General features: G+C 49.1%; 1 long non-coding RNA gene across 1 annotated transcript; it reads right to left on the bottom strand.

Moving 5' to 3' along the window:
* Positions 1-23,804: 23,804 nt before the first annotated feature.
* Positions 23,805-24,686, bottom strand: LOC138247236 (uncharacterized). The gene is made up of 2 exons (XR_011194378.1): positions 24,601-24,686; positions 23,805-24,171 (listed from the first exon to the last, which is right to left on the bottom strand). It is a non-coding gene; the product is annotated as an uncharacterized lncRNA (long non-coding RNA).
* Between the last annotated feature and the right edge of the window lie 871 nt (positions 24,687-25,557).

The raw sequence follows: 25,557 nt of genomic DNA, 5'->3' as shown, positions 1-25,557 counted from the left end.
TCATCGAACCCTGCAAACTCTGGCCTCAGCACTGATGGCAGCCATTGTCCCTGTATCTAGCCTCCCCCCTCCAACAAATCCCCTGTACTCCAGCCTATCCCAAGCACACCATCAGACCAGCCTGCACACACCTCACCACACAAGGGAAGCTCCGGCAAACATAAGCACCACACATCCCACAGGCACTCACGCAAGCATCACACACATACAGACACACCAACATCCACTGCCTCCACTGTGTCCCCCTCCTCCTCGTCTTCCTCCTCCCTCCCAGTATCGTCTACACTCACATCTGCATGCACTACCACTACAGCCACTACGTCCCACACCAGCACACCCACCACCACACCCCGCACACGTGCAGTCACCACCCTCACTACCATTTCCACGTCCCCTGTGTCCTCTCCCAGTGTGTCTGTGACGCCCCCTCCAAAGATACACAAACGCAGGCTTAACCCACCCAACAGCCATCCACCTCATGACAGCCTCCAGCCCATGCACCTGCACCCAAATCCACAAAAGTTACACCTCCTACAACCACCACCTCTTCCTCCACTCCCAAACCCCCTCCAGCTACCCGTCCCAGTGTCCCCCAAAAACTTTTCCTGTCCACCCTTAACCTATTTCCCACCACCCCCCCCTTCCAACTCATAGGTCCCGTACTAGCACCTCAGCCAAAAAATCTCCGGGACCAATGGTGCCTGTTGTTACAGGTATGTGGAGTGCACTGGCCACCAGGCCAGCCAGCGTGGCACGGAGCCACAGCACAGCCAGTCCCCCCCCTGTGAAGCACCAGAAGTTGGACAGTGCCCGGCGGGAGAGGGGGAAGACTCCAGCCAGCAAAGCCGCTCACAAGAGTCCCGGGGGGAGTGTCGACTCAGCTGTGACTCCTCCCAAGGTGGGGAAGGGGCAGAAGAAATCTCCAAAGTATGGGAGGAGCAGCACGGCGGAGAAGACCGCCATCATCCCGCTGCCCAGGAGGCCACCGCCAGCCCCATCGTCACTGGCCAGGAGGCCACCGCCAGAGTCTCTGCCCAGGAGGCCAGCCCCATCGTCACTGGCCAGGAGGCCACCGCCAGAGTCACTGCCCAGGAGGCCAGCCCCATCGTCACTGGCCAGGAGGCCACCGCCATAGTCACTGCCCAGGAGGCCAGCCCCATCGTCACTGGCCAGGAGGCCACCGCCAGCCACAGCCCAGCTGGCCAGGAGGGCCCCGCAAGCCACAGCCCAGCTGACCCATGAAGGACCGCCAGCCACAGCCCTGCTGGGCAATGAAGGACCGCCTTGGCAAGGACCGCTGAACAGGCCAGGGACTGCTGAACAGGGCAAAGACCGCCATGGAATGCACCGCTGAACAGGTCTCACACTGGCAACTCAAGCACTGCTGAATAGGCCAGGGACCGCTGAACAGGGCAAAGACCGCCATGGAATGCACCGCTGAACAGGTCTGACACTGGCAACTCGAGTGCCGCTGAACAGGCCAGGGACCGCTGAACAGGGGAAAGACCGCCATGGAATGCACCGCTGAACAGGTCTGACACTGGCAACTCAAGCACCACTGAACAGGCCAGGGACCGCTGAACAGGGCAAAGACCGCCATGGAATGTACCGCTAGCCCATTTGCGGCAGGGGCAGTGACGCAACTGGGACCGTCACGGGGTGTGTGCTGCACTCTGGGCACCAGTCCCCCTCCAGAACCAGTGGAGAACAGCATCCACTCCGTCTGTCCTTGGCAGGATGAAGTACTCTGGGCACCAGTCCCCCTCCAGAACCAGTGGAGAACAGCATCCACTCCGTCTGTCCTTGGCAGGATGAAGCACTCTGGGCACCAGTCCCCTTCCAGAACCAGTGGAGACTTGCATCCACTCCGTCTGTGTCAAAGCCCAACTCACCTGAGTTCTTGTTCAGTTCTGATGGAGGTTGAAGACAATCCGACCCCACCCTGAAACTGCTTGTTCCAGCACACTAGTTTTTAAAACAGTGCACTAAGAACAGAAGCTCAAGGGAAGGGGGGAAGTGGATAAAATAAAAAAGAGAGACAACACCGTTCTTGCGTTTCCACTGTTGAAGTGCTGCACAAATCTGCGGCCCTTTCTGACTTCTGTAGAAACTGGTGCCTAATGAAACATAAACAAAGAACAGATAAGTGCAACCTATTCCTAAATGGGTTCCTGACTATCCCTTTATTTATTAGAAATTCTCTTCTAAAAGTACCTCTTGGATCCTGGTCTCTAGTTTCCAGGTTTGGATTGTGTTACTGCTCTGGGATGTGTTTTCTATTACTGTAAAGCTTCTAAAACATTAAACAAATACAGTTATCAGAATTACCAATATCAAACATTCATCATAATATAACTAAAGCCTAAATTCCCAATAGCAGACTCACTTTTCCCATATTTCCAGAATCTTTTATAAAACAAATACTGTACTTTTACATCAAAATACAGCATGTAATTTGTGCAAGTCCTTGATTTACTGTTTGCCTTGCTGTTAATGGTTTCCACTGTTCGATTCTTAAAAGTTCCATGAGAAAAAACAATGTTTGCTTCACAAAGTTCTGCAAAATATTCTTGTAACAAAGAGTTTGAATCACAATGTTCGTGGAAGGTATTTCGGTTCAAATTGTCTATACACGAATCCAGAAATTGTTGTCAAAGTTCTTTCAGGTAATAAAAGGTTTTGCACTTACTTGTTGCTGGCAAGAGATACTGATCAGTCTAACCTTGTCTTCTTTCTCTTTTGCAGGTTATTCATAGGAGAGAGGCTGAAGCAAGGAGGAACCGGAAACCGGAAGAAGGAAGAGCCAGAAGCTGCGCCCATTGAAGTCAATGAAAGTCTGTAAAGAGCAGGAGTGCCAGCGCCGAGGGATCTGTTCTCAGGTAAGCGGGAGGTAGACGAGCACAAGCACTGGGTGAGGCTCGGGGGATGCCTTTTATAGACAGGGCTGGGTGTGGTCCTCACATGCTGCACATGTTCTTGGATGGTGTGCAGAGCTGGGTGTGGTTTGAAGAGCTGGGTGTGGTCCTCACATGCTGCACATGTTCTTGAAAGGTGTGCAGAGTTTCAGTTATTATACAAATGAGTTGGATTAACACATGGCCTAGGGAGGAGTATTTTAAAGAAGCCTTGGTAAAAGCAAGGCCCAATGTGTAAACAAAACAGCACATTAAACAACCTACACAGAAGCCTAGGGGGGTGGGAAGGTGAGATAACAAGAAAGGCTTTCAATAGTAAGTTTAAAAGGGAGCTATTACAGAACCCACTAGTGCAGTGAGAGGGGACATGCTCTTTGCTTTGTACAAACCCTAACAGTTGCCCCCCTCAAAGGCCCTCCTACAGGACGGGGTTTTCCTGGATTTTTTAAATAAAACCGTCTAATCAGCTATGGGGCATGTACATATGATGCTGGTTCCCATGAATTCTCAGATTCATCATATCCTTTCCATTCTACTAAATAAAACAGATGTCCACTAATTATTTTTGAGTCTTTTATGCTTTTCACTTCATATTCCAGATTTCCCTTAATTGGTATGGGTGGAGGTGGTGGTTCAGGTCGGGTTTTTGAGTTGTACGGCTTAAGCAAGGACACATGGAATGTAGTATGTACTGGATATTCTTTTGGTAAATCTAATTTTACTGTTACCGGGTTTACTATGGCAGTTATACTAAAGGGTCCAATGAAACGTGGTTGCAGCTTTCGGGATCCCTCTATGTTTAGGTTCTTTGTGGAGAGCCATACCTTGTCACCAATTTTATACATTGGGGCCTCAGACCTGTGTTTGTCTGCTTGTCTTTTCATGCTTTCCTTGTACTTTAATAAATGTTTCCTGGCTTTGTCTTGTATGTCACCTAACCTCGTTAGTCTATCCGTTACTGTAGGCAACAGGGAATCTTCTAACAAAATGGGTATAGCTCTTGGATGATACCCCTGCAAGAAATAGAATGGTGAGCAAAGTAGAGCTGAATGCTCAGTATTATTATAAACAAACTCTGCTACAGGGAGAGCTTCCAACCATTCACTAGAATAATCAGCAAATAAACAACGTAGCGTTTGAAGTAAGGTTTGGTTCAGTCGTTCAGTCTGTCCATCTGTCTCTGGGTGGAAAGCAGTGGATAAGGCCACATCTATTTTCAGTTTTTCACATAATTTTTTCCAAAATCTGGAGTTGAACTGGCTCCCTCGGTCTGACACCACTTTGCTTGGCAAACCATGTAAACGCACAATTTCCCTTATAAAAATATCGGCAAATTCTGCCGCCGTGGGTAATTTCCGTAATGGTACAAAATGTGCCATTTTAGATAAAAAATCCACTATAACCAACATTGTTGTGAAGGATTTTACAGGTGGTAAACCTACAATAAAGTCTACGCTCACAGTGTGCCAAGGTTGTTTGGGTGTTGGCATTGGTATTAACAAGCCGTCAGGAGCCTTATGAGAAGATTTATGTCTTGCACAAATTGGACAGGTAGTGACAAATTGCTTAATGTCCTTTCTTATAGTGTCCCACCAAAAGTGTTTTTGCACATTTTCCAGGGTTTTTACCCAACCAGGATGACCTGCCAACGGTGAGGCGTGATGCCAAATTATCACCTGTGTTTGTAATTCAGAGGTGGGCACTAACAGCATGTTGTCGTGATACAATAAACCTCGTTGTATTGTGTTATGGGAATCCTTTAACCAATCCTGAGGTGCTATTTGCATGTGTGCATTATATAGATCTGTGATGAAATCCTTCTGTTGTACTGGTGCCAACAACTTTTGGGGAGGAATAATGGGTTCTCCTATTTTATCTTGTTTCATGTCTGAGGTATGTCCGTATCTAGATAACACATCAGATTGAATTTGTTGTGCACCTGGTCTATAGGTTATAACAAAGTCAAATGTGCTAAAAAAAATTAACCAGCGCATCTGACGTGGTGTTAGTGCTTTAAGTGATCCAAAAAACTGTAGGTTCTTATGGTCAGAAAAGATTGTAACTGGGTACTTGGCTCCCATTAAATGGTGCCTCCATTCTGAAAAGGCTACTTTGATAGCTAGTAGTTCCCTTTCAGCCACAGTGTAATTTTGTTCAGCTGGCAATAACTTTTTAGAATAGAAGGCTATAGGATGTAACTGGCCATCTACTGCATCTCGTTGAGAGAGAACTCCTCCTAAAGCTACTTGTGAAGCATCCGCTTCAACAAAAAAGGGCAAGTCAGGATCAGGATGTTTCAGAATTGGGGCTGAAGTGAACTTTTGTTTTAGGAGTTGAAAGGCGTGTGCCGCCTCATCAGTCCAAATAAATCGCTGCCCTTTCCGCAACAAGGTAGTTATTGGGGCCGCAATGTCTGCAAAATGTGCAATAAACCTCCTATAAAAATTGGCGAAACCCAGAAATTTCTGAATATCTTTTAAAGAGGATGGTTCTGGCCAATCAGCAATAGCACTGATTTTCTTTACATCCATAGTTATTCCTTGAGGTGACAGGCAGTATCCTAAAAAGTCCACCTTGTTGACATTAAAAGTACACTTTTCTAACTTAGCAAAAAGATGATTTTCTTTTAACTTTGATAATACTGCACGAACATGTTGGGTATGTTCTTCTGAGTTCTTAGAGTAAATGAGGATGTCGTCTATGTATACTATGACACAAACGTCCAGGAATTCGTGTAGGACCTCATTTATAAAGAACTGAAAGGCCGCAGGGGCATTACATAACCCAAAGGGCATTACTGTGTACTCAAATAAACCAAACTTTGTCTTGAAAGCTATCTTCCACTCATCCCCCTCTTTTACTCGGACCAGATGGTAAGCTCCCCGCAGATCTAGTTTAGTGTATACAGTAGAATGTCTTAATTGATCCAACAACACAGGTATTAGAGGAAGAGGATATTTATTCTTTATTGTAGCCTTATTTAGTCCTCTATAATCGATACACGCGCGCAGGGATTTATCCGGCTTCGGGATAAAAAAGAGTGGAGATGACACCGGAGATGTGGAATGACGGATGAACCCAGACTGTAGTAGGTCATCTAGGTAGGTTCTTAAGTATTTGGTTTCTTCGTCAGTCAAAGCATATACTCTGTTATTAGGTAAAGGGGCCCCTGGGATAAGATCTATACGGCAGTCATAAGACCGATGTGGGGGCAGCACACTAGCCTTTACTGGATCAAAGACGTCTTTAAAGTCAGAATATTCAGGAGGGAGACTTGGTTCATCTTGTGTAACACTAGCACAGTGTAATACTGTGCTCTGTTCTGTACCTGCTTCTTGATAGCAATTGGTTCTACAGAAAGAGGAATCCAAAGTAACAGTTCTATTCACCCAATAAATTTTTGGTTTATGAGTTGTTAACCAGGGTACCCCGAGAATCAAACCAAAATTATGAGTATCTATCAGATCAAAGCTAATCACCTCTGTGTGCCCGTTCTGACAGACCATAACAAGTGGACTTGTTTGTTTTGTGATTAATCCAGAGGTCAATTCTGACCCATCCACTGCACATACTGCTTCTGGACAAGGCTTTAGGCACATAGGAAGTCCTAAGGTTTCAGCTAACTTATTATCCACAAAATTTCCTGTCGCGCCTGAGTCCAGTAGGACAGGGAGAGAATGCCTCACTTGGGTAGTAACAATTAAAACGACCTGAATTATGAAATGTCTAGGTATGTGCGGTACCCTGAAGGCTGCAGCATTAGAGGTTTGATTAAGATGTTTTCTCGAACAAGTAACCTCTCCCCTTGTCGAGCTTAATCGTTTCCCGATTCTTTTGAGGAGGTGGAGGAAACAGCACCCTTTCGTGGAGTTTTAGGCTTTACTGGACATTCTCTGGCAAAGTGACCTGCCCTGCCACAATATAAACATAATTGAAATTTTCTCCTTCTTTCTTTTTCCTCTGATGTGAGTGGACCTCTGAGTGTCCCTATTTGCATAGGCTCTGGTTCAGGGAGTTTATTATCTGTGTCTTTCTTCTCGTGTCTAATAAAAGTTAACCGTGATTCCAGTTTGTATTTATCTCCCTTTCTTTCTCCTCGGCTATGTTCTAATTTCACAACTAAATCTACAAAGTCCGAATAGTCTTTTGGCAAATCAACGATATGAGCCAGCGCGTCTTTTAACTCGTCTCTCAAACCTTTATAAAAAAGGGAGACACGCTTTTCTTCTGGCCACTGTGTCTCGGTGAGTAAACGATTAAAACTAGTGAGATAGGTCAATAAATCCTTGTTGCCTTGTTTAAGATTTAAAAGCTCATTATCACTTGCCTGCATGAAAGTGTGTTTTGCAAAAAGGCTGGTCATGGTACGTTTAAATTGATTCCAATTATGGAGGATGGGATCATCTCTATCCACGAAAGGAATTGACCAATTGGCTGCTGTGCCACCCAAATAAGACAAGACGAATGCCACTTTCGTATCATCAGTAGGGAACTGTTGTGGCTTACAAATGAAGTGTAATTGACATTGATTGATAAAAACATGGAATTTGTTACTATCTCATTGAAAACGTTCAGGTGCTGCTAAGGGCACAACATTAGGAACATTAACAGTAACCTCAACTGGGGGAGGCAAAGTTGTATGTTTTGATGGCGCCCCTGTCTCTGAGGAGGTTTTAAACAAAGGCGTAGAAGCTGTGTTCCACTGAGATCCCCTAAATTTATACCTGCTTAAATCCTGTTTTAAAGAGGTATTCTCCATCTTTAATCTCTCTATTTCCTCTTGCATATGTTCCAAGATGCCAGACACTGATTCATTATGAGCCAAGTCCTCATTTAGGGCCTGCGCCATATCCGTGACGTCAATGCCCTCTATTTCTTCCCCGGTATTCATCGGTCACCAGAACTGAAATTTTTTAAGGCTTGTGCTTCTGTCAAAGCCCAGCTCACCTGAGTTCTTGTTCAGTTCTGATGGAGGTTGAAGACAATCCGACCCCACCCTGAAACTGCTTGTTCCAGCACACTAGTTTTTAAAACAGTGCACTAAGAACAGAAGCTCAAGGGAAGGGGGGAAGTGGATAAAATAAAAAAGAGAGACAACACCGTTCTTGCGTTTCCACTGTTGAAGTGCTGCACAAATCTGCGGCCCTTTCTGACTTCTGTGGAAACTGGTGCCTAATGAAACATAAACAAAGAACAGATAAGTGCAACCTATTCCTAAATGGGTTCCTGACTATCCCTTTATTTATTAGAAATTCTCTTCTAAAAGTACCTCTTGGATCCTGGTCTCTAGTTTCCAGGTTTGGATTGTGTTACTGCTCTGGGATGTGTTTTCTATTACTGTAAAGCTTCTAAAACATTAAACAAATACAGTTATCAGAATTACCAATATCAAACATTCATCATAATATAACTAAAGCCTAAATTCCCAATAGCAGACTCACTTTTCCCATATTTCCAGAATCTTTTATAAAACAAATACTGTACTTTTACATCAAAATACAGCATGTAATTTGTGCAAGTCCTTGATTTACTGTTTGCCTTGCTGTTAATGGTTTCCACTGTTCGATTCTTAAAAGTTCCATGAGAAAAAACAATGTTTGCTTCACAAAGTTCTGCAAAATATTCTTGTAACAAAGAGTTTGAATCACAATGTTCGTGGAAAGTATTTCGTTTCAAATTGTCTATACACGAATCCAGAAATTGTTGTCAAAGTTCTTTCAGGTAATAAAAGGTTTTGCACTTACTTGTTGCTGGCAAGAGATACTGATCAGTCTAACCTTGTCTTCTTTCTCTTTTGCAGGTTATTCATAGGAGAGAGGCTGAAGCAAGGAGGAACCGGAAACCGGAAGAAGGAAGAGCCAGAAGCTGCGCCCATTGAAGTCAATGAAAGTCTGTAAAGAGCAGGAGTGCCAGCGCCGAGGGATCTGTTCTCAGGTAAGCGGGAGGTAGACGAGCACAAGCACTGGGTGAGGCTCGGGGGATGCCTTTTATAGACAGGGCTGGGTGTGGTTTGAAGGGCTGGGTGTGGTCCTCACATGCTGCACATGTTCTTGGAAGGTGTGCAGAGCTGGGTGTGGTTTGAAGAGCTGGGTGTGGTCCTCACATGCTGCACATGTTCTTGAAAGGTGTGCAGAGTTTCAGTTATTATACAAATGAGTTGGATTAACACATGGCCTAGGGAGGAGTATTTTAAAGAAGCCTTGGTAAAAGCAAGGCCCAATGTGTAAACAAAACAGCACATTAAACAACCTACACAGAAGCCAAGGGGGGGGGGGAAGGTGAGATAACAAGAAAGGCTTTCAATAGTAAGTTTAAAAGGGAGCTATTACAGAACCCACTAGTGCAGTGAGAGGGGACATGCTCTTTGCTGTGTACAAACCCTAACAGTCTGTCCTGCACAGGATGAAGCACTCTGGGCACAAAGCCCCCTCCAGAACCAGTGGAGAAAGGCATCCACTACTTCAGTCCTTGGCAGGATGAAGCACTCTGGGCACCAGTCCCCCTCCAGAACCAGTGGAGAACAGCATCCACTCCATCTGTCCTTGGCAGGATGAAGCACTCTGGGCACCAGTCCCCCTCCAGAACCAGTGGAGACTTGCATCCACTCTGTCTGTCCTGCACAGGATGAAGCACTCTGGGCACAAAGGGGTCATTCTGACCCTGGCGGTCAGTGTTAAAGCGGCGGCCAACCCGCCAACAGGCTGGCGGTCCAAAAAATGGAATTCTGACCCTGGCGGGAACCGCCAACACAGGCCGCCGCTTTAACACTCTGACCGCCATGGCGGCACAAACAAACAGCGCGGCGGTCACCGCCAACAGCCAGGCGGCAGACAATGTACCGCCCACCCTATCACGACTCACCAATCCGCCACCTTTTCCAGGGCGGGAGCCCCGCCGATAAAAACACGGCGGAAACAGACATTTCCAATGGAAAACGCTCACCTCGACACACTCCACGCGGAATCGGAACAGCATGGAACCGGAACTCCACATCCTCCCAGCCATTGCCTTCCTGCTCATCTTCCAGGATCACGAAGGTCGCCGCAGACGACAACGGTGAGTACTGCACCTACGACACAGGGGAGGGGGGAGGAGGAAAGGTTACGGGCACACACATACGCCACCCACCCACCCCCACCCTCACCCCCACCGAAATACCTACACACCAATGCAGATTAAAAAGTCAGAGTGACACCCCCAAACCCCCAAAACAAAAATGCAAAGACAAAAGGCAATGATTGTAAAAATAGAACTATATTATAGCAATAATGAAGTATAGCGAACCTAGCAATATATACAGAATTATTACACATCTAGAACTATATATATACAAGTAGCAAAAGTCCGGCACATTTTTGCAAAGTTCAAATGTCCGTGGGCCAATGTGCAGCAACACATGGGCAAAGCCCACACACGAGATCGAGTCCATTGGAGAGAACACTGCTGGGGCATCACAATAATAAAATACTGGCACCTCAGGGGGAAGGGAAGGGGGGGCACCTCAGCCACATGAGTCCACGACGCCAGATCCACGAAGGGCCTCCATGCCCACTGTGCCATCCTGGGGAGTGCAAAGCCACAGTCTCTCAAGTCTCTACAGTGGGTGGATTGCCCACTGTGCCATCCTGGGGAGTGCAAAGCCACAGTCCATCAGGTGGATTACAGAGTCCACTGGTCATGGAGGAGGCATGGTGGGCAGAGTGCCTCGTGAAGCCCTGCCCGACACAGAACCGGGCATGCCAATGGGCCAGCGGTGCTTGACAGGAGGGCCCAGTGGAGCGATGCTTGACAGGAGGGCCCAGCGGAGCGGTGCTTGAGATGAGGGCCCAGCGGAGCGGTGCTTCTCACGGCGGGCCCTGTTCAGCAGTGCTTGACAGGAGGGCCCAGCGGAGCGGTGCTTGAGATGAGGGCCCAGCGGAGCGGTGCTTCTCACGGCGGGCCCTGTTCAGCGGTGCTTGACAGGAGGGCCCAGCGGAGCGGTGCTTGACAGGAGGGCCCAGCGGAGCGGTGCTTGACAGGAGGTCCCAGTGGAGCGGTGCTTGACAGGAGGTCCCAGTGGAGCGGTGCTTAACAGGAGGGCCCAGCGGAGCAGTGCTTGACAGGAGGGCCCAGCGGAGCGGTGCTTCTCACGGCGGGCCCTGTTCAGCGGTGCTTGGCAGGAGGGCCCAGCGGAGCGGTGCTTGACAGGAGGGCCCAGCGGAGCGGTGCTTGACAGGAGGGCCCAGCGGAGCGTTGCTTGACAGGAGGGCCCAGCGGAGCGGTGCTTGACAGGAGGGCCCAGCGGAGCGGTGCTTGACAGGAGGGCCCAGCGGAGCGGTGCTTGACAGGAGGGCCCAGAGGAGCGGTGCTTGACAGGAGGGCCCTGTTCAGCGGTGCTTGACAGGAGGGTCCAGCAGAGCGGTGCTTGACAGGAGGGCCCAGCGGAGCGGTGCTTGACAGGAGGGCCCAGCGGAGCGATGCTTGAGATGAGGGCCCAGCGGAGCGGTGCTTCTCACAGCGGGCCCTGTTCAGAGGTGCTTGACAGGAGGGCCCAGCGGAGCGGTGCTTGACAGGAGGGCCCAGCGGAGCGGTGCTTGAGATGAGGGCCCAGCGGAGCGGTGCTTCTCACGGCGGGCCCTGTTCAGCGGTGCTTGACAGGAGGGCCCAGCGGAGCGGTGTTTGACAGGAGGGCCCAGCGGAGCGGTGCTTGACAGGAGGGCCCAGCGGAGCAGTGCTTCTCACAGCGGGGCCCTGTTCAGCGGTGCTTCTCACGGCGGGCCCTGTTCAGCGGTGCCTGTCTTGGCCCTGTTCAGCGGTGCCTGTCTTGGCGGGGCCCTGTTCAGCGGTGCTTCTCACGGCGGGGCCTGTTCAGCGGTGCCTGTCTTGTGTTTCGAGTGAACCACACCTGGCCAATACTTCCCGCTCAGTCAGCATCTGACCTTTCCGTTGCGGGGCCCTCCTGTGATGGAGTCCTGGGGCCCTGGGTCTCCTCCGATACCCCCGGAATGGGGCTGGTGGGGCCCTCATGGCCAGGTCGGCTGCTCCCTGCCTTCGGCGCTTTGCTGCCCTTGCCCTCCTTGGCAGACTCTCCGTGGCCCTTGGCTCCCTTACCCGATGTGGCGGGTGACGGTGCAAGGCTACCCTCCTTGGGGGCAGGCGTATCAGGCCTCTCGCGCCTGCCCTTCAGTTTTTTGCTCCTCTTCCCGGGGGGGGGCTGGCTGTGCCTTTGCTGCTGGCCGATGTCCCTGCCCAAGGAAAGGGCGGACTCCAAAAACCAGGCACAACGTTCTTGGGAGTTGCTGGGCTGGTGGTGGCTGAGGTGTTTTTGGAACTCTTACGAGATGGAGGGGGTGGGTCAGGTGAGGAAAAGATGTTCACTTTAGAGAGGAATAGTTTTTTAGGAGCAATGGTAAGGGTAGCTGGAGTGGATATGGGAGTGGAGGAAGAGGATGTGGTTGTAGGAGAGTCAAGTCTGGTGTCTTTGGGTGCAGGTGCTTGGGCTGGAGGCTGACGTGAGGTGGCTGGCTGTTGGTTGGGTGCCTGCCTGCGTTTGTGTGGGTTGGAAGCGGGGTGACAGACACACTGGGAGAGGACACAGGGGACGTGTACATGGCAGTGGGGGTGGTGACTGTACGTGTGCGGACTGGGCTGGAGGGTGTGCTGGTGATGGGTGTACAGGCTGATGGTGGTGTGCATGCAGGTGTGAGTGTAGACGTCACAGGGAGGGAGGAGGGAGACGAGGAGGTGGGGGACACAGAGGAGGTAGTGGCTGTTGGCATGTCTGCATCTGTATGTTGCTTGTGTGAATGCTTGTGTGTTCTGTGGTGCTTATGTCTGGATGAGCTTCCCTTGGGTGTTGAGGTGTTTGCAGGCTGGTCTGTAGGTGTGGATGGGATAGGCAGAGGAACAGGGGAGTGGGACTGGGTGGAGGGAGTTAGAAGAGGGAGGCTGGAGACAGGGACAATCGCTGCCGTCAGTGCTGAGGCCAGAGCGTTGAACGATCGCTGCTGGGCAGCCTGACCTGAATGAAGGCCCTCCAGGTATGCATTGCTTTGATGCACCTCCCTCTCCACACCCTGGATGGCATTCAAAAGGGTAGACTGCCCAACAATGATGGTCCTCAGGAGATCAATGACCTCCTCACTGAGGGCAGCAGGGGTGACTGGGGCAGGGCCTGAGGTGCCTGGGGCGAAGGAGATGGCCGCCTTCCTGGCTGTGCGGGCACGGGCCGAAGGCCGAGGGGCTGCTGGGAGGGCGGAGCTGGTGCGCTTGGTGGCGGCTGTACCTGTAGTTTCGGTGGGCACGGATGTTGCCGCCACCGCAAGGGAGCTCCCATCTGAGGACGTGTCGGTGTCACTGACGTCTGCACGGGTCCCCGTGGTGGAGCCCCCCTCGCCCTCCGTCTCACTGGTCATGTCGGAGTCCGTTGCATGGCCCTCTGGGGCCATGTGAGATGCAGCTCCCTCTTGCGCCGATGCCACTTCTCCTCCGCCTGATGATGCTAATGCACACATTCACAGAAAAACAAAGAAAAATGGGGGGGGGGTGGAGAAATAAAGACAAGTTGAGTGCATGCATTGGGGACACCGTTGGTGGAGAGGACAGACACAGAAGCCCCCTGCACTACGCTGCGCACTTGGGGTACACTACACATTCACTGGGACATGCCCTACAAGCCTATGGGTGACAACTGCCCACACAGAATACACAGGTCCATGAATAGCGTTACTAGGCACCCTACAGAGATGGGGGGCGGGGGCACAGGACCATACCTCACGGAGGGGCCTAGCCTACAGAAATCGCCCTGGCCTAGGGATACCCACAGCCCTCCTCCCCCACCCAGGCACCTCCACTGCGCGCAAATATAGCTGAATGTGCTGGTACTCACCCCCTTGTGTCTGCTGTGATGTCCTCAAGCGCCCATCTAAATCGGGGTAGGCCACCGCCAGGATCCGGGACATCAGGGGGGTCAAGGTACGACTGGCACCCCTCCTAGGTTGGGAGGCCATCCCCAGCAGAGCCTCGGCGGTCTTCCTGCTCCCGCGGCGGATGTCCTCCCACCTCTTGCGGCAGTGGGTGCCCCGTCTGATGTGGACCCCCAGGGCCCGGACGTCCTTGGCGATGGCACGCCAAATATCGATCTTCTGATGGGCGCTGACCTATGCGACATGTACAAGGGGGGAAAAGAAACATCATCACTTTTCTGCATGCTCGATGTGAGTGGCCCATCCTCCCCAAACTTGCCATGTGGCACATGCTCTCATCTGTCGTGCCATGCATTTGTAATTCACTCCCCTCCCCTCCATCGGACATCCACCCCACTCATCACAGGCATTGGCCACTATGCATTGGCCCCCATGTACTCACCTGTTGGTCTGGAGGACCATAGAGTAGCGCATACTGGGGGAGGACCCCGTCCACGAGCTTCTCCAACTCTTCGGAACTGAAGGCGGGGCCCCTTTCCCCAGTCGCAGCAGCCATTGTCACTTCCAGACCGAGGTCACAGCAGCACTTGCAGTATAGGTCCTCTCCTGTTGATGCTCAGGTCTCGTATGATTAATCAGAGAGAAAATGGCGGTCACGCCCGCGGCGGTGCGTACCGCGGTGGTGCGTACCGCGACCGCCGGCGCACATCGTCATTGGCTCCTGAAACCCATAGGGTTCAATGTTAACCAATGCTGCTTTGCGCCGCGGCCTCCGACCGCCTACGGCCACGGTGTGCCACGCCAGCGCAATGACCTCACTTCACATTGTCACACTTCACAGGTCAGGCAGCCGCCATTTCAAGGGCCCACATGGCTTAATTCCTACTGCGTCACACATGGCTAGGCCTTCCATCGACACTCATACAAGCCATTGAGATTCGTGTACTGTGCAGGCTGTGGGAACTTACCTGTGGGTTGATTGACTCTGTGCTCCATGTTGTCCTTCCTAGGCACCGTCCGCTGGGACTTGCGAGGAGATGGAGGAATGTTCCCGTGTACAGACCGCTGGTGGACCTGTCGACAATGGAAGAACGACATGTCATACTCACCTACAGACTCAACACTGCCACTATACAGGAACTGTGTGCACAGCTGGAGCCAGACCTGATGTCACCCATCCGCCAACCCACAGGGATTCCGCCTCTAGTGCAGGTGCTGTCAGTACTCCATTTTTTGGCTAGTGGATCATTTCAAACTACAGTGGCCATTTCATCTGGGATGTCTCAGCCTATGTTTTCAAAGGTATTGTCCAGAGTGTTGTCTGCCCTGATGAAATACATGCGGAGCTACATCATATTCCCTGAGGTGGGTGACTTGCCTACAGTGAAGGGTGATTTCTATGCCCTTGGACACATTCCCAATATCATTGGTGCCATTGATGGTACCCATGTGGCTTTGGTCCCCCCCAAAGACAATGAGCAGGTGCGCAGGAACCGAAAAAGTTATCATTCGATGAATGTCCAGGTGGTCTGTTTGGCTGACCAGTACATCTCCCATTTAAATGCCAAGTTCCCAGGGTCAGTGCATGACGCGTACGTCATGCGAAATAGCAGCATCCCTTATGTGATGGAACAGCTACAGAGACAGCGTGTGTGGCTAATTGGTGACTCTGGTTACCCCAACCTGCCTTGGCTATTGACCCCAGTGAGGAATCCCAGGACAAGGGCAGAGGAACGGTACAATGAGGCCCATGGGCGTACTAGGAGGGTGATCGAGCGGACCTTCGGCCTCCTGAAGGCCAGGTTTAGGTGCCTGCATATGACAGGTGGATCCCTAATGTACTCACCAAAGAAGGTGTGTCATATCATCGTGGCCTGCTGCATGCTTCACAACCTGGCTTTGCGACGCCAGGTGCCTTTCCTGCAGGAGGATGGTCCAGATGGTGGTGTTGTGGCCGCTGTGGAGCCTGCGGAGAGTGAAGAGGAGGAAGACGAAGAGGACGACACAGACAACAGGGACACAGTGATACTGCAGTATTTCCAGTAACACACGGGTAAGAATCTACTCCTGCATTTTATTATATCTGTAACAGTACTGGCTCTCTACTGTCTGACCTGTCACCCCAATGTATGGTAACTTAGTTGTGAATTTGCCTTCCTATTTCAGTGATCTGGTCCCCACGGAGTGCCCTCTGGTTTATTTCCCCATGGACTACCGCTGTGTGACACTGGTATGTTGTCATCACATTTTAATTGGGCATTTTTGGTTGGTTATATCGAATACATTTGGTTTCAAAAAATAAATAGCAGACTCCAGATGGTTTTTGTGCAATAATTGTGTTTATTGAAGTGCAAAAATTGGTGTATAGTTCAAAAAGGGTGATGGGTGATGGTGGAGGCATGTCCATGGCAGAGTCCAGAGTCTCGTTCGCACAGGTGCATTGTCCATATGCCTGTGGAAGGTGGAGCAGGGGCAGTTCAAGGTTAGACAGGGTGAACAAGTGGGACAGTGGGATGTCATCGGTTTGGATCCGTGCATGGCGGGGGTCTTGACATCCTACTCTGTCTCCTTCCTAGGTCTCAGGCCTTTCTTGCGGGGTGGTTCATGTTCTGCAGGGGGTGGGGTCCGGGTGGCCCGTTGCTGTTGTGTCGGGGCCTCCTGACCACTTGCGCCGGCAGAGGTGGTGGGCTGTTCTTCCTCCATGCTAGTGGCAGGGGTCCTTTGGGGGGCCACATAGTCCCGCAATGTGGTGACAATCTGGTTGAGTGCCACCACGATTGTACCCATTGCGGAACTGATGCTGCGCAGTTCTTCCCGGAACCCCATGTACTGGCCCTCCTGCATGGCTTGGATCTCCTGGAACCTGGCCAGGACCGTCGCCATCGTCTCTTGGGAGTGGTGGTACGCTCCCATGATGGTGGTGAGGGCCTCTTGGACAGTGGGTTCACTAGGCCTGTCCTCCCTCTGTCGCACAGCAGCCCTCCCAGTTCCCCTTTGTTCCTGGGCCTCTGTCCCCCGGCCAGTGTGCCCACTACCACTGCCCCCAGGTCCCTGTTGTTGTTGGGGTGGTGGGTTGCCCTGGGTGCCCTGTAGTGGTAGACACACCGCTGCTTGCCCTGTCCTGGAGACAGAGGCATGGGCCCGCTGGGTGGGTGCTGTGCTGGGCTTTCCAGAGGGGGGTAGGTCTGCTGTGGCCTGTGGCTGCCTGAGGGGAACCGACTGTCTAGAGGTCCCCGATGGTCCGGGCTGGTCATCAGGTTCTAGGTCGACAGAGCTGCTGTCATCACTGGGGCCTGTTCTGGGGGTGGGATGGACATTTCTGGACCCTCCGGGCCGGTGTGTTGGCGTTCGGGCCCTGCAGGGGTAAAAGAGTATGGTTATTGCTTCTGTGTGTGCCATGGCGTGCGATTTGTGGGTGCCCTTGTCCCCCAGTGCTGGCATTCCCTTGTGGGAGGAGTTGTGAGGGTGGTTTGGGGGGGGGATGGGTATGTGCAGTGGTCATGCTTAGGTGATGGGTGTCCATGGTTTGTGTTGGCATTCAGGGGTTGGTGTTGGTTTGGGTGGGTTGTGCTGGTGAGCCATTGGCAGGGATGATATGTGCTGGGGGGTTGGGGGTGAGGGTGGGGGTGTGGGTTGGCATGCTGGTGGTTGGGGGGGGAAGTAGTTGAGATTAGACTTACCAGAGTCCATTCCTCCGCCTACTCCAGCGAGGCCCTCAGGATGCAGGATGTTCAAGACTTCTTGCTCCCATGCTGTGAATTCGGGTGGAGTGGGTGGGGGTCCGCCGCCAGTCTTCTGCACAGCGATGTTGTGTCTTGACACCATCGCCCGCACCTTCCCCGTAGGTCGTTCCAGCGCTTTCGGATGTCTTCCCGATTTCTGGGATGCTGTCCCACACCGTTGACCCTGTCGATGATCCTTTGCCATAGCTCCGCCTTCCTGGCTATTGTGGTGTGCTGCACTTGTGTGCCGAAGAGCTGGGGCTCTACCCTGATTATTTCCTCCACCATGACCCTGAGTTCTTGGTCCGAGAACCTGGGGTGTCTTTGGGGTGCCATGGGGTGGTGTGGATGAGGTGTGAGGTGGTGTTTGTGGTGATGAGTGTAGTGGTGTGTGGTGTTTTGTGCGTAGATGTAGTGTGGGGGATGATGTTGGGTTCCTGTGTGTGTTGTGGTTTGCGTTCCCTGTGCTCTCTCTCTGTGTATTGCGATTTGTGGGGGTTTGTGGGTGATGTGGGTGTGTGTTTTATATCGTATTGATTGTGTGGGAGTGGGGTTTGTATGTGTATCAGGTGTGTGTATTTGTAATTGTCCAATGTGGCAGTGTTTTGTAGATGTATTTTGACCACGGCGGTGTGTACCGCCAATGGGATACCGCGGTTGAAAGACCGCCGCGTCGATTCATGGGTCGTAATGGCATGGGCGTATTTCTGTTGGCGTGACGGTGGAGGCTTGGTCATCTCCAGTTTATCGCTGACCGCTGATGTGGTGGCCTTCAGTGGAGGTCGGGTTTTTGGCGGTTTGCCAGTTGTGGGTCAGAATGACCCTGGCGGGTTACCGCGGCCGCGGCGGTGTTATGGCGGTCTTCTGACCGGCGGTAACTGCCTTTTACCGCCGAGGTCAGAATGACCCCCAAAGCCCCCTCCAGAACCAGTGGAGAAAGGCATCCACTACTTCAGTCCTTGGCAGGATGAAGCACTCTGGGCACCATGCCCCCTCCAGAACCAGTGGAGTATCCCATCCACTACCTTAGTCCTTGGCAGGATGAAGCACTCTGGGCACAAAGCCCCCTCCAGAACCAGTGGCGAAAGGCATCCACTACCTCAGTCCTTGGCAGGATGAAGCACTCTGGGCACCATGCCCCCTCCAGAACCAGTGGAGACTGTTATCCACTTGAGAGACTGTGTCTTTGCACTCCCCAGGATGGTACAGTGGGCAACCCACCCACTGTAGAGACTTGAGAGACTGTGGCTTTGCACTCCCCAGGATGGTACAGTGGGCAAACCACCCACTGGAGAGACTTGAGAGACTGTGGCTTTGCACTCCCCAGGATACATCAATGGGCATGGAGCCCCCTCGTGGATCTGGCGTGGTGCACTCATCCAGCTGAGGTGCCCCCCCTTCCCTCTGAGGTGCCTGTTGTATTTCGATCTGATGCCCCTGCAGTGTTCTCACCGTTTTGATCGGGTATCTTGTGTGGGCCTCGCCCGTGCATTTTCGGCCCAGTGGTCCACAGACTATGAATGGTGCAATACCTCCACTACTAATCGTGGTGTATATTTTTTTTATTGTGTATATTATATGTATATATTTGCTTACTGTATTTTGATATATTACAATGGTTCAACTCATTTCCTTTTGTCTTTGCATTCTTCCGGGGGGGGGGTTAAGGGGTGTTACTGTAATGTATAGATATGCATTGGTGTGTGTGTTGTAGTGGGTGAGGGTCGGGGTGGGGGTTGGTATGTTGATTGTGTGTGTCCCTGTGTTTTTGCCTCCCCCCTCCCCTATGTCATAGGTGCAGTACTCACTGTGGTCTTCGCCGCCGGCATTGATGATCCTCGTATAGGAGCAGGAAGACTATCGCAGGGAGAATATGGAGTTCCGGCTCCATGGTGCCCTCCTTCCTCGTGGAGTGTGTAGAGGTGAGCGTTTTTCCTTCGAAATTCTTGTTTCCGCCGTGTTTTTATCCGCAGTGAATCCGCCCCGGAAAAGGTGGCGGATTGGTAGGTTGTGATACTGTGGGCGGTACATTGTCCTCCGCCTGTCTGTTGGCGGTGACCGCCGCGCTGTTTGTCTGTACCGCCGTGACGGTCTGAGTTTTAAAGTGGCTGTCTTTGTTGGCGGTTTCCGCCACGGTCATAATTCCAATTTTTTTACCGCCGGCCTGTTGGCGGTCTTACCGCCGCTTTAACACCATCCGCCAGGGTTGTAATGACCACCAGAGTCTTGTGACCCTAGCAGTCAGGTCACTCCCTCTACTACAGACACTTTACAAATGGTATCCTCCCATCTGAGTAAACTTCATTGTGCTAAAACTGAGCTTTTCGATCGAATGTACACTGTTCTAGTCTTTTGAGTCAGAGAAACATTGCCTCCTGTGAGTTGCAGTCGGGTTATTCTTTCTACTTCACACACTTCACCAATGTCATCCCCCAGGTGAGCAAACGTCATTTGTGAGTTGTGAGTTACCAAACAAGGTTATTTTGAGAGGGGGACACTGTGCTGCTGGTTGGGGTAAAAGTAGCAGGGTCTCCTGAGAGTTGCATTCATGTCAGCCCCTTTACTACACACACCAACCATATGTTGTCCACCAGGGGAGCACACTTTATTTGTGAGGTGTCAAACAAGGGTATTTGGAGAAGGAAACACTGGGCTGGTGGTTTGAGTAGCAGTGCCCCCTGGAAGTTGTAGTCATATCACTCCCTCTACTTCCCAACTTTTAGCCCATGGTATCCTCATGGGTAAGTACGCTTCATTTGGGAATTCACAAACAGAATTATTGAGAGAAGAGGGAGCTGTGCTGGTGGTTGGAGTTGTTGAAACAGTGCCCCCTGTGGGTTGCAGTCATGTTAGATCCTGTACTACCCACCCTATACAAATGTAACCCCTCCCCCCCCCCCAGGTGAGTACACTTCATTTGGGAATTAACAAACAAGGGTATTTGAAGAAGGAATCACTGGGCTGGGGTATAGACTTGAAGTAACAGTGCCTATTGGGCTTTGCAGTCAGGTCACTCCTTCTACTTCCCAACATTTGAGAAATGTTACTCTCCAAGGTGACTGAAGACCATTAGGGAGATGACAAACATGGGTATATGGGCATGTGTACACTGGACTGGTGTTTGGTTTTGGAGAAACATGGGCTATTGGTCTTTAAAGTCATGTCACTTCCTCTACTTACCAACAGTTAGCCCATGGTATTCTCCCAGGTGAGTACACTTAATAGGTGAGTTAACAAACAGAGGTGTTAGGAGAAGGAAACACTTAGCTGGTGGATTGAGTAACAGTAACAGTGCCTTATGGGAGTTGTAGTCATGCCACTCCTGTACTACACACACTTGACAAATGTTCTCCCCTCAGGTGAGTACACTTCAATTGGGAGTTTACAAACAGGGGTCTTTGGGTAGGTCAACACTGGGCTGATGAGTGGCAGACGCTGAGCTATGGGCATGCATAACATAGCATTTTGTGACATTTTTGGTGTGGTATCTTACCAGATTCCACTCCCCTAGGTATTTGTGTCAAGCCTTCGGGATGGGTCAGACCTTTTCTTCCCACGGAAAGAGATGTAATGGGGCACTGGGAGGGCTACTGCCCGTCTTCTTGGCCTGCAGCCTGTGCCTGGAGACGAGTGAATGACCTTGCCCCTGATGTTGCTCCACCTCTTTCTAATGTCCTCCCTTGTGCGTAGGGTGGTGCCTACAGCATTCACTCTGTCAACTATCCTGTCCCACATTTCCATGTTCCTACTGAGAGGAGTGTGCTGGACTTATGCTCCAAACAATTGTGGCCCAGCTCTTATGATTTCATCCACCATGAATTACTCATCTTCTGAAAAATGGGGATTTTTGAACGTGACAAGGTGGGAAAAAAAGAAAAACGGGTGAAAGTGATTTGCTAAACAGGAGTAGTACAATAGAGTGTGAATAGAGTGAAGTGTGTAGTGTTGTGTGGGATATTGAAAAAAATGGGCACCTAATTTATGGCATGTGATTAGTGAATTTGCTCTGTCTTGCTGGGTCTTGCTTTGAAAATGCCAAGGATTGTGGTGTGTGCAGGGATGTGTTTTATAATGTCCTTTGCAGATATGTCCAATGTGGCTAAGTGTGTCAGCTTGTTGTTTTCAAATTCATCCAATGTGGTGTTGCGCGTTACTTTGCTGACGACGAACCACCGTGGCTTGGAACACCATTGGCTGACCACCATTTGTGTCCACCATGGCGACTTTGTGTTTGCAATATGGTCAGTGGTTGTATATAAGGGAGTATAAGGGTGTGTGAAAGTGAAGACTGTAGTAGATCGTGTTTTTGTAACACACAACAAAATGTTAATACTTGTAAATGAACTGTGCACATTCAGCAGTTAGAAAAGAACAATATATGAAACACGTTCTTTTTATAATTCTAAAGTGTGATGGAAACAAATAATTTAATAGGATTACAACAAATCAAAGCACTTCACTTGGTGATCACAAATGATAAATATTAACTGAAACCTGATGCCCAGATATTATCATTTGTGTGCAATATAGGTTTATCTGTAAAACTCTATATCTGTGCAAAGTTATTGGTCATTTCAATGGAAAATGGGCTGTCTGTAAAACTCTGTTAGTTACGACAACATGCTTCACATTTGAAAATTGCCCGGCTCGTGTCCATTGAAGTTAGGTGGGTCATGAAAGTTTGTCATTCAAAAAATTGAGTTATGGTTCTAAAACGTTTGTGAAGTATTTAATTAGACTAACAGACCTGAAATAATGATTTGTAAGTGAAAATTCCATAATTGAAGACAGTGGCTGTAATGACTTGGAATGGGACCCATCAGAACTATGCACAAAAATGTATTAAAGATAGTTACTTCAGTAGACCAGGTACCTTAATACATATCAGTATACTTATTCCAAATTGTTTAAGTGAAAAATAAGCAACACCACTGACAATGGGAGGGCAGGTAGGAGGGAGGGAAAATGCAACAACACAGAGAACGGCAACAGCGCAGACAATGGGATGATAGGTGGGGCAAGAAGCAACAAAATGGAAGAAGGGAAGGCAGTGGTGGCAGGCAACACTAAAGTATGCAAAAAAGTGATGGATAAAATGCTTGAAATAAACTCAGTTGCAGCTAATCAATCGGGGCTTCATCCCAGTTCATTGTTATTTTGCACACCATGACACCTCAGTTTGGACCCAGCCATATACAAATCAGTCTTAACCCTGAACCAATGGGAACAGTCTAGCCTGAACTGCCAAGCCAAATCCTATCTTGAACAAGAGCACAAGCAACCAAGGGCTGGTCTTGCCCTAGTTAGGGCTCATCAACAAAGTGTAGCTTTGTTCCAATGACACAAACCATGTCTGAGCATACCAGTCCCATTTAGGCCGACACCCTTAAATATACAAAGCCATGGATGGACAGACAGATGGAAGGTGGGAGGGAGGGCAGTTAGGGGCAAGCAGCCAGGTCACGGAAGGTGGGGGCAAGCGATGTAGATAAGGGAGAGAGTGTGGTGGGTGAGCATCATGGACAAGAGAGAGAAGGCGGTTGTGGATGAGAGGGGAAGAAGTACACAAGGGAGATAGCAAAAAAAGGTGAATTCTGGTAAAGTGCCTAAAAAATGAGCTGTGAATGGACACAAGTAAAGTGTTCATGCGCCAGGTGAGGGGCAAGCACATGAAGAGGATGGGAGCCTGCAGCAGCTGACCCATATGTAGCAAGAAAATTAGAATGACAAAGAAGCCAACCAATATTAAAGAATGAGTGGCTTCTATGCCCACTGTTTGAAAACAAGAGATCTTGAAAGTTCTCATGTGGTGTCATAGGAAACACATAAAAACATTCTACCCCCAGCATCACCTGGGTCTGGGATAGGCCTGGATGTCAACACTGCTCAGATAGGTGAGGACTTGTAAATACATACTAAATGAGAAAAACAAACATCTATGTCAGTTGCCTGTGGATGGCACACAGAGCTGACAAGCCACTGTGGATTTGCAAGCTGTTTCACTCTCACGCTCTTTCCAGATGGCTTGTAGCTGCACGCCCACATCTTTCCTTTGTGCTCGGCTCAAGGTTCTCCCAACTATGTTAGGTAAAAACTACTACAAAAGCTACTAAGATAGCCATGAAGATACCATCATCTTCACGTACCAATACTATGGTCTGAGATGATACTAACTATATGTGACTGACCAGTAGAGTATTTTTAATAGGCTACTCAGTTTAGGTACTCAAATAACAGAATCCTATTACATAATTGATACAAGCTTATTTTACAAATATAGATATTTTATTATTCCATAATGATACAATCATAAAAAGTATATACATTAAATCAAAAAAATAGAAGAAAATACATACAAAGCACCTAAGTCAAACATACCACATAGACATTAAATAATTCAAATAAAAAAACGTGTCTTATTTACAAGTGAACCAACATATTAAGGAACCAATGATACCATAGGGACCGAAGGCCTACGCGCGTTTCGGTGTTATGTAATATAGAAGACAACCTTCCTCAGGGCCGTTCCCAGTGGTAATAATGTGTAATACTCGAATCTTGGCAGCCAAGTCTTCTGGTCAGATCAATTGTAAATTCATGATATTCTTTTTGATAATGTAGTCCAAAAATCTAATGGGAGAATTGATTTATATGAACATTGTGTATAAAATTCTCGTGCTAGTAGTCTAGTGGTCACCTCTGTGAGCATGACATATATATCTCTACCGGCAGTGGCATTTTGTCTTATCGAAAAGGCATGCCCAAAGAAAGTAGAATGAATTGTATATAGTGTAGTTAATGGAAAGATGCATAGGTCATAAGGTATAGAGTATAAACAAATATAGACTGAAATTGCTTAATTGGAGAACATGAGAGTAGTTCATGCCATGTCAATTACTGCTGTGCATGCCTAATGCCATTAAAAGTTGCAATAGTTAGTATATCCACAGTGATAAGTGTCTAATATTAATCTGTATACCTTAGTTCCCTTAGAATAAGAACATGCAGCTCGGTACATGCAGGATGGTGGAAAAATGATAGATTTTAATACAGACAGACCTTGTTTGGAGAGTCTTGTCTAGCGTTTTTATAGGCTATTGATTCTTCTGACCATAACTGCTTCGCTGCAGAACATAATAGTACCTATTATGATACAGGAAAATAGACTGGATAAGAACCTAGAAACACTAAGTGGATAAATAGATAAATAAAGAGATAGTAATAATAGATGGAAAATTTAATCAATATATATTATTACTATTAATAATATAGTCTACAAATCACCTCGATATAGGCTGATGTCAGTTTCTAAATTCGGGTGCAAATGAGCCCCTGTGTATAGATATAAATCCTCAGAATCTTGCCGATGGACTGAGTGGTTTCGGGAAGTGAAAGCCTGGATACATTAATTTGGGCTCTTATAGATAACAATAAATGAAGACAGACAAGAAGGAAAAAACCAAGATAGTTAGACCCTTATGTGGTTATAGCTCATGTAGAGCTAAGTAACAGTAATCAAATGATGGTAATACAAATATACTGAAACGAGCGCTACAGACTCGAATAAAAACATACCGGTCTCGGCGTTGGATCTTCCCGCGTTCGCTGACGAAGTCAGCTGCCGCCGATAAAGGACGTATTTAAGCGGCCGTGCGGAGATGTTATCTCTGTTACTAGGCCGCACAGAAGGGAAAAAATAGGCAGGCTACTATGGCGGCCATATTGGGGTTGTATCGGGAGTATTTGAGTAGAGCAAAACGGGTAGTAAATATGCTTTGATCAATACCTCTTACTCCCCAATTTAAATATTTAAACAAGTAGTTTTAAGAAACAGCCTGTAAATATTCCACAGAGGCATCCAAAATATCGATGTTAAATAAAATATTATCGTAGACAGAACGTGAATTGCATATATAGTATATGTTACTGAGACTGGCCATGAGATAGTAATTCAAGAAGCCGGAGACATTGTTGGCTATACTACATCTATAGGGTATACTCTAAATGGTAGTAGGA

Source organism: Pleurodeles waltl, chromosome 7, assembly GCF_031143425.1.
Source record: "Pleurodeles waltl isolate 20211129_DDA chromosome 7, aPleWal1.hap1.20221129, whole genome shotgun sequence".
Classification (NCBI taxonomy): domain Eukaryota; kingdom Metazoa; phylum Chordata; class Amphibia; order Caudata; family Salamandridae; genus Pleurodeles; species Pleurodeles waltl.
Note: the sequence above shows the minus strand (reverse complement) of the source record. Positions and strands in the feature narration are given on the sequence as shown.